Below are 14649 nucleotides of genomic sequence, written 5' to 3'. Positions count from 1 at the left end.
ATTGAACAACACGAAATGTGAGAGTTTACAGATTTCACAAGTTAGGGTAATTACGACAACCTACGATCCGACATGGCGTAATTTGCATCAACATTCATGTCATCAACTTTAAGAAACAACAGTTTTGGGAAACAAACCTGGCCCGTTGTCTCTGGTGTCCGAGGCGATTGGTGTCCCGCAACCCCCCATTACCACAGAACAATAGAATCCATACACTTGATTCTTCTAAGACGGAGGCTCTTCGTGAGCAATTTGACACTGCGTTCAGAGATGAGGACTTGTCATCCATACCCTCTCCTGGAATCTCTCCTTGCGATAGTATGCCTAATATTCGCATTTCTCTGCAAGGTGTCAAGAAACAGCAAGAGAATATCGCTGTAACCAAAGCATGTGGACCTGATCTCATCTCTGCAAGAGTTCTTAATGAGGCTGCATCTGAGTTAGGTCACATTCTGACCGAAATTTTCCAACAGTCGCTCGATTCTGGCAAGCTGCCATCGGCTTGAAAGGACGCGAACGTCTCAGTCGTGCATCTACAAAAATGGTTTAAGATATAACCCTGAGAATTACAGACCGATATTTCTTTAACGTCACCTTCTGTGAACTCCTCGAGCTTATCAAATGTAACCAGGATCAAGTCTGTTCCTTTTCACAGTTCAAACTCAGCCATATCCATGTTTCAACATGGGTTCCGAAGAGGTGTCTCCTGTGAGACACAGCTGATTTCTTTATAGTTCACGAGTGGTTAAATGTACTAAAAGAGCGAGGCCAAGTTGACGTCGTCTTCCTAAACTTTGCAAAGACGTTCGATTAGTCGTGCCACACCAGCGGTTAATCAGAAAAGTTGATTATTGTGGTATCCGGGGTAACTTAAAGCTTTGGATTAAAGACTTTCTTAATTACTGATCGCCGGCAGCGTGTAGTCGTTGATGGTTCGTACTCCAGCTGGTCTCCGCTCAAATCTGGCGTACCACAAGGAAGTGTATTGGGTCCAACAAAGTGCCACATGTTACGTATAACGTTAAAAGGGTATCAGTCAGAACCAGCTTGTTCGTGGCAGCTCGATTTACATTGAGACAACCCTAAACTCCCGCGAGGAGTGAAACGAATTTTCAGACCTATCATTATGCCAGACAGTTGCCAGACAGGAGACTCTTTGTCCTGTTGCACTCGCTCATTAGACCGTTGTATTTATTCAAGTTTATGTTTTTATACCTCTCATACGTACTAGCGCTTTTTTCACACATTTTGATTTACAGCGTTCTTTCATATGTATAACAACACTTAATACGCTGAACATTTTACATATACCTAACGATGCCGTTGATCAGCGAAAGCTCGGAATCTAATTTTTATTTTAGAACAAAGCAGTTAAAGACCTCACTCGAAATACATTTTCCTTTCTAACTTTTATAGTTTTGATAGAATGGAATTTTCCATGAAACATAAGAGCTAACTTGCCCCAATTTTCCAACAAAGGTTCAGGCCATGTTGTTATTGTTTGATAAAAGCGAAACTTAGAATGTGCGGAGACTGTTGTTTCAAACTTGGGTGAAATTTATTTGCCATCCTTTCCTATAGCGAAATCATTTAAACCTCTGAAATTATGTAACAATTCGGGAAGAACCAATAAACCTCTTTAGCTAGCTTTCGTAGCTGGCGGGATTAGCGCGGGAATGGTGTTTTGGCGGCGGAACGGCGAGAAGAGTGGGTACAAGTCAATTTGAAGTTCCCAATACAGGTCTACTTCGTGGTATTCACGTGACTATCTATGCATGATTTATGAAAAGGCAAAGGATCAAGTTCCCCTGGAACCTCTATTGGGGAAACAAAACATACAAGCTAAAGAGGTTTATTGGCACATGCCGAAAGGTACCCCTAGTTTCAAGTAGACACTACTATATATATAGAAAATACTTCATTGACAGTGCTTGCGTACGGTATTTACACACGAGTTGTTAACGTATCAGAAATCGAACTAGTGAGCACAGCGAACGAGTAAGATTTCTGATACAAAAACAACGAGTGCGTAAATACCGTACAAAGCACTTTCCATGTGGTATTGTGTTTATTATATACATACTGAGACATTCATCATTTTGGCAGCGTTTTTATTTTAAATCTTTCAAAAATGCTTAAATTTGCCGCTACACACTTACCTCAAAAGGACAACGAAAACGAAGTATCAGCTTTTTAGTAAAAACGTTTGTTAAAAACCTAAATGATGGTGAGGATATGAGGTAATCCAAAAACTCTACTGTTTGTTCTCACTGCGCAATTGAAAATGAGTGAATTTAAGTAAAATGAGCGGTTTCAATATAAGCTTAAGCTTAAATGAAAGGCAAAGTAGCTCCGACAAAAAGCACAACAAAAGTTTACGTCTCGTTCTGTTTTTCCCTTTTCGCTGTTGTTTCGCCGGCTCTCTACCGTTTTCTTTATCGACAGTGAAACAAACGAAACTATTCCACTCCATTTCCGAGATGTTTCTCACTTTTTTAGCGAGAAAAAGTCTTTGAGTAAAACGTTCTCTTTGAACGCGTGCGAAGGGGCGCCGCAAGCTGCAATAAAAGGCGGGAATTTTGGCGCGAAACTCACACACCTCTGTGCCTTCTGATTGGACGTATCATTTTTCTCACACGTGAAAAAACATCGTTCGCGATTCTGATTGGACGTATCATTTTTTTCACGTGTGAAAACCATCGTTCGCTCCTCTGACTGACTAGAACTAATTTGCTTGCGAAAATTTACGACATAGCTTTCTGGTGAGTATTTCTCAGTATATAATAAGTATATATAACGTCTGTTGTCCGGCGCGTACTATCTCCTTCATACCCCATAAATATCTACGGGAATCTCAAGTGGAAATCAGGAGGTCCAACGAAAATGCCGCTGACCATAAACATCCCCTCACACGTATTCCTAAACGTGAGATTATGATATCCTGGCTTCACTCTTGTCGAAACGGTATCAAACTGATCAAATCCGTAGGTTTCCGAAAAATAAACAGCTGTATTATTATCGTTATCAAGCCAAATGGTAGCATTACATCGTTTGTTCATGACCATAACTGTCACGGACCGCGAACGGATCGGAAGATCTTTAACTTTCAGATCTGGAACGAAGACACTTAGTTTAAGGTAACTAAACCTTTTCTCCCCACACCAACCGCCAAAGGCATCTGGACGAAGCGGTTTGTTCTTGCTTTTTAGTTTTAAACACATTGAAAAGCCTACGTTATCTACAATTTTAAATTTTAGACTTGGGTGGTGAATCGGTTTAGACGCATCTGGCGTTTTTCCTGTCCAACACAGTGGTTGTCTCAAAATTTCTGATTCGCTTTTGATAAACAGAATTTTCGGTAACTTGATGTCTTTGGTTTTCAGCACTTGACCAATGCCTTTGTTAATATCGCTTATTACTTCCTTGAAAACACTTCTTACATACTTAATCATCATCGTTGCCACAAGCGCGTGCGCGTTAATGTTCATATGTTTGCCATCTGTACCAGTCGTGTTCTTAATCACAGCTCTCCATTCTCCCTTTTCTTTATGGCAAAGCAATTCTCTTAAACTCAGTGAAGTAATATTGTAATAGCGTGCGAGCTTAGTTTGACCAAAACATTCGAGATTTTCACATAGACTGTTATTGCGGCTACCCTTATAACGTACGAGGTTAATAAACAGTACCGCTGGCATCGACGGATGCGTCAGGACTTGTCGAGTTAATTGCTCCAGTGGCATAATCTTGTTGTCGTCATTGACAGAGACTTCTATAAGGACAATATCAATCTTTTCGCGAGCTGCAAGGAACGTTTGGTAGCAGTAAGAATAAAAGTAACTTCCACTTGCCCCAATAGCCAGTTGAATTTCTTTCATAAGGGCCTTTGTTATACTACCAATCGATAAATTCCACCAATCGATAAAAACTCTGAAGTATAATCCCTCTAAGCTCTTCTCATCTCCTCCGAAATAACCTCCTGCACTATTTGACCCTCCCAGCACGACAAGTTTGATATTTTCGCCCCCCAAAGCCTTTTTTAGAACCTTCTTCATTCTGCCAGTATTACCAGCTTTAATGGCGTTTGACATCAACTTGTCTTCAAAGTTCCATGGACTGAACACATCGTCATCGTTTTCTAGCGCACCTTGTACTTCGTCGAGTTTTCCATACTGCAGCAAAGTAGATTTTAAAGAGCTGGGCTTGACGATGTACATAGAATACAGGAACAGGATGACACAAGCGAAGAAGGCAAATAAATACTTGCTCAAACGCCTCATGGTTTTTCTTGTCCACGCGGAGACTGTAATTGTTGCGTAGGATATATTCTTGGATGCGAGTGTTTCCTTTAATTTCTCGTCTAGAAGAAAAAGCAGTCTATATTCCAGGCCTTGTAAGGACTTTTCTATTATTTTTATTATTATGAAAAACTACAATTATTATTAACTTAAATTATTATTATAATTATTTGTAAAATAATACCAGGCTCTAGGACAACAAGAGTGCCATGTGACATTAAGAATGTAAATATTGACGTCGAAGTTGTTGAAGGAGCCATTCAATCGAACTAGTGATGAGCTTCCTTTCTTTTAAATGGCAAATATTCGTCATTAACACATTGTGGACGCTATTTAATTTTCCCCCTTTTTAGTGATTATCTTAGTAAGAATTCAATTGACCTTGAAAATAGTTTCTTCTGTTCTTTAATCGAAATGAGTTGTTTTAATTGAAATGAAATGTTCTTAATTTGAATAAACTTTGTTTAATGAAATGAATTTTTTCTAATCAAAACTAAGGGGTTTTTTTAACGTGAAGAAAATAGTGTTTTGACGAAATAGTTTTTTTTTTTAAGTGAATTAATTGTCAATAGGATTTTAATAGTTAGCACTGTTCTCAATAAAATATGTTCGATCAGTATTTGTAAAATTATTATGTTTCCAGTTAGTGCCGATGGCGCTAGAACGACCAGACACAATAATAAAGGGCTATGTATGTATGTATGTATGTATGTATGTATGTTCAGTAGATAAGCACCGAAAGCGTGAGTTACTAGCGGTTTAATTTGGTGGGCATGCACTACTCAGGTTGGGCCCCCAATCATTCATTCATTCATCTCTGAGCTTAAAAGCGTCATTGTCTGAGAAAGTGTTCCAGGGGCCAAAGTGGTCAACCGATTTGGCTGAAGCTTGGCACGGAATTTGGGTGTGATTAGATATTTTAGAAGCCGGTTTGGTTCACTTCTCTGAGTTTCAGTTCTGGAGTTACAGGGGAGTCTCTTTTTTTTGCCCTTTGAGAACCAAAAAATTAAATCCAGCCTTCCAGGGGGCATTTTGAAAGTGCCATAAGACCCTACTGGTACGTATACATTGTGCTGCCAAATGAATTTGACCATGAACTCTACTATAATAGAACTTTCAGTTTATGCATGAAACTTTGTCCTCAAGGTATTGAACAGAGAGGAGCCTTGGGCTAGAGTTAGGCCAAAATTGACGTTAAAATTACAACCCAAAATACTACCCATTTTTCAAAATTTCAGTATATTCACCTGCCTTCTTGCATAACTTCCATACCTACTTGCTTCCTACCTGCTTTAGTCACCCAATCATCAAAATCAGTTGAGAAAAATTTGGCTTATTATGGTCTATTGAATTTTTGGAACAAACACTTCATGCCCCTCTAAGGCAAAATGGAATTTTGAGCATAACTCCGGCCATAAACAAACCATATTGTTAACAAGAAACCGTTATTCTGTATTTGGTAAGTGAAAATGAATTGTCAAAACCAAATCTGAAGTTCCGTTGATTAGAAATACACCAAAAAAAAAATGATCTAAAACGGTTCTCTTATTAGCACAACAAACACATGATTTAGTAAAACAAGGGTGATTTTTTTCTTTGAAAACCTAGTAACCATCATAGAACACAAATGATGATATTCTCACCTAGACATAACGATCTTTTTACAAGATGTTTAAATTTTTCTTTGATTAATATTCAGTTTCATGTCATATTTCTAAGCATTACTCCAAGCATGGAAAGTCTTCATACTTTGTCAGGCCCATTTTCTTATATTTTTACCAGATAAAGTTACCTTAACAAAACGTTCGTTAACATATAATCTTCGTCTGACGTTGTAATAGCCTGAATATAGTTGTTGTAAATGCCCATCAGCAAAGGAGCATGATGACCATACAATACACAGATTACACAAACAAATATAAACTTCACTGAGCAGTAGAAACTGAATATTAATCAGAGAAAAATTTAAGCATCTTGTAAAAAGATCGTTATATCTAGGTGAGAACATCATCATTTGTGTTCTATGATGGTTACTAGGTTTTCAAAGAAAAAAATCACCCTTGTTTTACTAAATCATGTGTTTGTTGTGCTAATAAGAGAACCGTTTTAGATCATTTTCACTCTAAGGCAAAATGGAATTTTGAGCATAACTCAGGCCATAAACAAACCATATTGTTAACAAGAAACCGTTATTCTGTATTTGGTAAGTGAAAATGAATTGTCAAAACCAAATCTGAAGTTCCGTTGATTAGAAATACACCAAAAAAAATGATCTAAAACGGTTCTCTTATTAGCACAACAAACACATGATTTAGTAAAACAAGGGTGATTTTTTTCTGTGAAAACCTAGTAACCATCATAGAACACAAATGATGATGTTCTCACCTAGATATAACGATCTTTTTACAAGATGCTTAAATTTTTCTTTGATTAATATTCAGTTTCTACTGCTCAGTGAAGTTTATATTTGTTTGTGTAATCTGTGTATTGTATGGTCATCATGCTCCTTTGCTGATGGGCATTTACAACAACTATATTCAGGCTATTACAACGTCAGACGAAAATTATATGTTAACGAACTTTTTTTTTAAGGTAACTTTATCTGGTAAAAATATAAGAAAATGGGCCTGACAAAGTATGGAGACTTTCCATGCTTGGAGTAATGCTTAGAAATATGACATGAAACTGAATATTAATCAAAGAAAAATTTAATCATCTTGTAAAAAGATCGTTATGTCTAGGTGAGAATATCATCATTTGTGTTCTATGATGACTACTAGGTTTTCAAAAGAAAAAAATCACCCTTGTTTTGCTAAATCATGCGTTTGTTGTGCTAATCAGAGACCCGTTTTAGATCAATTTTAAGGTAAGGTTCGGTGTATTTCTAAACAACGAAACTGATTTGGCTTTGACAATCCATTTTTACTTACCAAATACAGAATAAGGGCTTCTTGTCAACATTTTTTTTTTTTATGGCCTGAATTATGCTCAAAATTCCATTTTGCATCGCCTTAGGGAGGCATGAAGTGTTTGTGCCAAAAATTCAATAAACCACAATTAGCCAAATTTTTCTCCACTGTATTTGATAATTGGGTGACTAAAGTAAACAGTGGTGTAGGTATAGAAGTTATGCAAGAGGGCAGGTGATTATACTGAAACTTTGAAAAACAGCTATTTTATGTTGTAATTTTAACATCAATTTTGGCCAAACTCTAGCCCCAGACTCCTCTCTGTTCAATACCTTGAGGACAAAGTTTCATGCATAAAACTGAAAGCTCTATTATAGCAGAGTTCATGGTCAAATTCATTTGGCAGCACAATGTACCAGTGAGGCCTTATGGCACTTTCAAAATGCCCCCTGGAAGGCTACTTAAAGGGCAAAAAATGAGATCCCCCCTCCCTCACCCTTGTAACTCCAAAACTAAAAGTCAAGGAACTGAGCCAAAGTGGCTTTTGAAATATCTCTTCACATCCAACTTCTGTACCAAGTTTCAGTTAAATCGTTTGACCACAACTTTTGGCCCCTGGAACACTTTCTCAGATAATGACACTTAAGCATTAGAAAGATGTGACTTTGCCAGATACATACATGTGTGGTTTCTGTGAATTTGGTATTTTTCAATTATGCAAGTGTTTTCACGTGACTCCTCATGGCCAGAACATAATAAAAAGTCTTTACACAAAAAAGGCAGCCCTTTTGGTTGTGAGTTATTAAACTGGACTGGTTTAGGACAATGTGTAAAGCAAGCATCTACAAAACTGTGCCCGGCATTTTTTTTTTTTTCTTTTTTACTGTTTTAGAAAATAAACAGTTTTTTCCACTAGACCCAGTCCCCCAAGGTAATTTTATCGGATCGTAACGCCTTTGCTTTTAAATATCTACACAAGGCCAAGCACAGAGGTGCTATATTAAACGGCCTTAACATTATGCAACCGGTAAAATAATTGCGGACACACGAAAAAGTGTTGCCGTTTCAAGAACAAGCTTTTTCAGTCGATGGAGGTTACGTCACCTAATTTGCAAAATTTTAATTGGTACAAACTAAAAATGTGTGCAGCTGGCAAAGTTTTATGGGTCTACATCTAAAGCTCTTAGACATAGACCATCCCCTCACTTTTGAAGTACGCAAATTGAGGTCCATGGCCTAATTTACTTGAAGACAGAAAATTTTGAAACATTGAGTTAATGTGGCATTACCATTTCGAGTCATCTTACAGGCCATCTATCTAATACTATCTACCTATCTGATACTAGGTATGCATATAATGCTACCAAAGGTAATTACTTTCTCAGAAAGAAACTGACTTGGAAATTCTTAAACGCTTATTTTCGAGAACTGGAGCAAAAGTATCGAACCTATTTTAAATTCCTTCTGATTGGAGAGATCAACTTCTCATAGAAAATTTAAAATTCCAGGATTTCTTTTCCATACTCTCATTTGGATAAGGGATACTATTTTGAAGTCGACGCTTAAGTTCTAAGTAAAATCCTCAAGCTCTTCAAAATAGATACGATGTATTGAATATATTTTTCTATTCTTAACAAATATTATTACTAATTTTCTCTGTGCAGAAACTTCAAATTTTGTTCCCTTCATAAAATTATTATTACCGGTCTAGCTTTTTTTATTTTCTTTCTTGTCCACTTCACCAGTCCCACCTTGATTAGCTTAAGCTAACTGCGGGTTGCGTGAAATATTTCCTTTTTCCTTTCTATTCTACTTTAATTTAATCCTTGTAAAGTGTTTCGCGTGCAATAAAGTTGTTGTTGTAACATGATATAAAATGAATCGTATTTTGAACCGCGGATAAAGATTCGCAGTATGTAGAATGAACAACCCAAGCGGTAATTATTGAAATTGGGGTAATAGATTCAAAAAGATAAATACTCACTGGAACGCTGCACTTTTCTTGGTTTGGTGTTTTCTTTCTGCCTGTGTGGTTATTTTCCCGATCCGATGCTTATTAGTGATTTCTTACTGGTGCGGAAAAAAGGGGTTGAAAGAAATCGTAACCACACGAAAGCAAAAAACACCAAACAAATAAGGTAAAGCGTTTTTTTATGGAAAATTCCAGCGAGTACTTTATCTTCTTGAGTCTATTACCCGAGTTCCCATACAAATCCTTTATGTTCACGGCCATATTTAGGATTACGCAGTATGATACCACCCGTATCAATTTTTTATTGATACTGAGCTTGGGCTGCCTGTGATCTACAGGGAAAAAGTCCTTTGTCAACAATGTTGGGTTGTTGACGTCGTTATTGTAACTTAACGTAAATCAAGAGACATCGTTGTTCATAACAAACGAAACGCGGCTAATTATTTTGATAACAACTAGAAAAATAGGAAAATCGTTTTCTTGCTTAAGAAATTTTCCGGAATAATTTAAAATTTATTTATATTCTGGAGTTTTAAATCATTCCGGAATGCACACTTGATTGACTTCCGGCATAACAAGTTATGTTGATAAATGTGGGCGATTGGTTAACAGAATTAAAAGCTTGCTCTTTGTGCTTGGATTTTTAAACTTAAATATTGAAAATCTTGTTCTGAGAGTATTTAGCGTTGAGAAGTTTGTGAAAAGGACGTGATGGAACATCAACTACTTCGCTATTTCAAAAAGTCAGCATAAGTTTGTGGCTTACTTTATGCAGCACTACCAGAGCCGAGCCTTCCCTAAAAAGGGTTTCAATGGGACTGTTGTAATCTCAGTTTTTTTTAACTCTTCGTGAACAAGTATCTAGTCTAGCTTTAATTCTCTTGATATACCTTTGATATTCTGAGCAGAAAGGATAAAACTTAGAATTTACTCTGTAGAGTCAAATGAATTATTAATAGACCACCTCATTTAAACTCCACTGAGCACTTCATTTCGAATTTTAAGAATAAAATCTCTGTTCTATCCTTTGTTAAGGGGCTGGCTAAAAATTAAGGTGTATGTGCCGTTTCCTTTTACTCTGACCATTACCTGCGAGCAAGCTCTCTCTTTGTGGATCAGCTCTTTCTGTTGTTTTGTGCCATAAGCTCGGCGTAAAGCATCTAACTGTGAAATCATTTACGAAAACATGCTAATTTTCAACACATTCCTTTTTCCTAGTATCGAAAATAATAACAATTAGTTCATGCGTCAGCGTCCATATGGCGAGATATTGAGCACGCGGAAAGTTAGTCCAGTCAATCTAGGCATTTTTGAGGCTCAACGTCAAACTAATTGCAACAGAATTGTTTTCAACGCCATTTAAGTAAGGGTGGCCTATCTAGCAACATACTAAAAATCCGCCAAAATCCGTTCGGTGGAACATGTCAAAATTAAGCGTTAAACATTTGAGCTTTTAACACAGGGCACCCACGTTAGCTGAAATTATACGTTCAAACAAAAAAACGCACGAAATGTGTTTGTTACTTTCATGGAAAAGTGAAAGAAGAAAGAATAACTGCTACTGGTTATTTTCCCGATCCGATACTTATTAGTGATTTCTTACTGGTGCGGAAACAAGGGGTTGAAAGAAATCGTAACCACACGAAAGCAAAAAACTCCAAATAAATAAGGTAAAGCGTTTTTTTTATTGAAAATTCCAGCGAGTACTTTATCTTCTTGAGTCTATTACCCGAGTTCCCATACAAATCCTTTATGTTCACGGCCATATTTAGGATTACGCAGTATGATACCACCCGTATCAATTTTTTATTGATACTGAGCTTGGGCTGCCTGTAATCTACAAGGAAAAATCCTTTGTCAACAATAGGGAACTTAAGAACCACGACGACGGCTTTGTTGACGACGACCGGAAGTGAGATACCGTGCACTGCGCAAGCGCAGTTAACAAATTTCGTCGTCGTAGAGTCGTCGACGACGCCAAACACATAGTACAGTCACGTCGTCCTGCAGTCCACAAGCTTCGGCAGGTATAACTCCCTGTTTTTAAGCGATTTTTCAAGGGCTTTGTATTTTTTCACCTCGTAAATCCAGGTATCCTTTCTTTTTTCTGCTAACAAGCGATGTTGATTTAAAATTTGACTGATGAATTGTGTTTACTTCGAAGACAACACTGAGCTGTGCAGGCCGAGCGAGCGAGCTCGTAAGTGACAAATTTATTTGTACGTATTTAGGTCAGGCAAATCATATATCTTTAATATAGAGGAAATGAACTTTATATAGAAAACAGCCATCGCATCGGAATGTCTCTTTTTCCAAATCTAAACTCTGACAGACAATCGGACTCGGTCATGTCATTCAGATTGAACGTTGAATAACCTTCGTACGGAAAGCAGAGATTTTTCCATTCGAAAAGGTCAGACAACACTAAACATTCTTCATCGTCAATGAAAGTAGACGTACGGCTTATAAAATAAGATCTTGCATCGTCTTAAAAGACGCCTTTGCGAAAAAACTTTGTTGCGAACGAACATCACAGTTGTACTACTTCTACATGTTTGCTGACATTCAGTGTCGTCGTCGTCGACCTACCGATCTACTGCATCTTAAGTTTCCTTTTTCCCGCCGAAACTGACGTTCTCGTTCCAGTCCTTTCCCAGTCAACAGACGTCGTCGTCGTGAACTTCGTCGTGGTTGTTAAGTTCCCTAATGATGGGTTGTTGACGTCGTTATTGTAGCTTAACGTAAATCAAGAGCCATGGCTGTTCATAACAAACAAGACGCGGCTAATTATTTTGATATTTCAAAAAGTATTTATATTCTGGAGTTTTAGATCATTCCGAAAAGCACACTTGATTGACTTCTGGCATGACAAGTTATGTTTGATAAATGAGGGCAATTGGTTAACAGAATTAAAACCTTGCTCTTTGTGCTTGAATTTTTAAACTTAAATATTGAAAATCTTGCTGTGAGAGTATTTAGCGTTGAGAAGTTTGTGAAAAGGACGACGTGATGGAACATCAACTGCCCCGCTGTTTCAAAAGGTCAGCATAAGTGTATGGCTTACTTTATGCAGCACTACCAGAGCTGAGCCTTCCCTAAAGAGGGTTTCCATGGGACTGTTGTAATCTCAGTTTTTTTAACTCTTCGTGAACAAGTATCTACTTTAGCTTTAATTCTCTTAATATACCTTTGATATTCTGAGCACAAAGGATAAAACATAGAATTTACTCTAAAGAGTCAAATGCATTATTAATAGATCACCACAGTTAAACTCCACTGAGCACTTCATTTCGAATTTTAAGAATTAAATCTCTGTTCTATCCTTTGTCAAGGGGCTGGCTAAAAATTAAGTTATATGTGCCGTTTCCCAGTTTTACTCTGACCATTACCTGCTAGCAAGTTCTCTCTTTGTGGATCAGCTCTTTCTGCCGTTTTGTGTGATAAGCTTGGTGTAAAGCATCTAACGGTGAAATCATTTACGAAAACATGCTAATTTTCAACACATGCCTCATTTCCTAGTATCAAAAATAAATTAACAATTAGTTCATCCGTAAGCGTCCGTATGTTGAGATATTGAGCACGCGGAAAGTTTGTAGGGCACGAAAGAGGCGTAATAGTCCAGTAGCCGAGGTCAGAAAATTGTCGTTTCGTTCACCCCATTTTATTTAGAATTTTAGGCTTATGAAGAAACTAGCGTCTACTTTTTTCTGTGAAAGTTGATCAACAAAGAAGAACGCTTTCTAAGCAAGGGATGGGATTGTGTGGAAAAATTACCTTGCTTAACATGTTTGATAACGCGACATTATTCCTAACAAATTCTCGATTCCTTACATGCCTTACTTCAGGGGCACCCAACGACGGTTTTCCTCAAAATACGTTGAAAACACTTTTTAGGCTATCTGGAGTACTTTTAGATCTCCAGAAATGCATTCTAAGCGGCGCTACAAAATTTTTACCTGTTCGGTCATCCTAGGGGAAATTACAAGGGCTTCAGTACTATTTTTCCGAAAATTTTAGGTGTAATTTAACATTTTACGAAAATGAAAATTTTTCTGATTCCTCTCTCCATTACATTTTGGAATCTGAAAATTTTAGTTTTCCTTTTTAGAAAGATAGTGTAACCTAGGAAGTAAAATATGAAATATTCAACTTCAGAAAATAGTAGGGAATTTATTGAATGAGCTTCGAAAATTGTACATGAATGGAACATCCACCTAGAAATTTTTAGCCGTCCTCAAGCAAAAGATAATTCTAGGCAGTGTTTGCTTCTCCTGACAGCTAGATATTTTAAAGAAAGCACTTTGTGAATCTGTGTTGATCCTTGCTGTATTGCAGTTACTGCTGCAGTTGCCGTACTGAGAGTCTGCATAATTGATCTTCGACAATCGCTGTTGTACAAGAGAGTTGCAATTTCGATCACTCGTTCGGCGGTAAGCGAGTCCTGGTCTTCTTCCAAACACCTTTGATAAACTTTTGGATTCTTTAGACCGTGGAGAATAGCGTCCATGAGAGCCATGTCCTTAGCGTCTTCTGGCCATCCGCATGCATCAGTGATTTGCCTGCACTTTTCGATGTACTCTGGGAATTCCATATCACCTTGAGTGAGCACTTTGTACTGTGTAGCCGCGACTAGTTTGCTCCCTCTGGGTTTGCATTGCTCCTCCACCTTTCCGCGATGTATCTCCCATTTCTTGCGCGCGATTATCGGATGAAATTGTTGCCTTGTCCAAAATATTTTGTGAAAGGTTTGAACCCAGGAGTCATTTCAAAAGAAGGTTGAGTTTAATCGTTCGGGTGAACGTAGTCCTCAATAATACTGTTGTTGTTGAAAGTGACTGACGTTTGGACAACCTGTGTGGTAGTCATCTTCAGAGTCAAAGTGAGTTGTATCACGTCAGTTGATGGTATTATACTCTGGTTATTGATCTGATTGGTCAATTACGTCGCAATGTTATTGGTCGTCTGTCAGTTAAGCCGTGATGTTATTGGCTATGAAGACTCGTAATCAGTAATTGGTGCTTTTCGATCCGTCTATTGTCACAGTTAAACAGTCGTCTATTGTTAGTCAAATTGCCAGTCATTCTCTCGTAATTAGTTTTGCTTGATCTCGTCAATAAGTCGTTTGTACTGCGCTGGTAACTGTTGGCTACGATTCAGTGGCGTTTGTTCTAAGTTGGTAAACCAGCTTTCTAAAGTAAGACGTTGATAGTAGTCTGTAGAATACGTTATACATGTCGTAGCCATGTCGTAGGTATGAGGCGGTTAAGGCAGTACCAGTCATACAACTTCTGAAGGATGACGTTTAAGACAATAGCAACCATATAAGGCAAGAGAGGATAAAGGAGACAGAGAAGGCATCTCCCATACACACCCTATTCCATAGGTAATTCGTCTCGAGTTATTTTTAACACCACAGATCTCAAGGGGGATTACCAATCACATAGCGCCAATGTGTTGCGCGTGGATGACCCAC

Source organism: Porites lutea, chromosome 1 (assembly GCF_958299795.1).
Source record: "Porites lutea chromosome 1, jaPorLute2.1, whole genome shotgun sequence".
Taxonomy (NCBI): Eukaryota; Metazoa; Cnidaria; class Anthozoa; order Scleractinia; family Poritidae; genus Porites; species Porites lutea.
The sequence above is the reverse complement of the archived record's forward strand: the minus strand, read 5'-3'. Positions refer to the sequence as shown.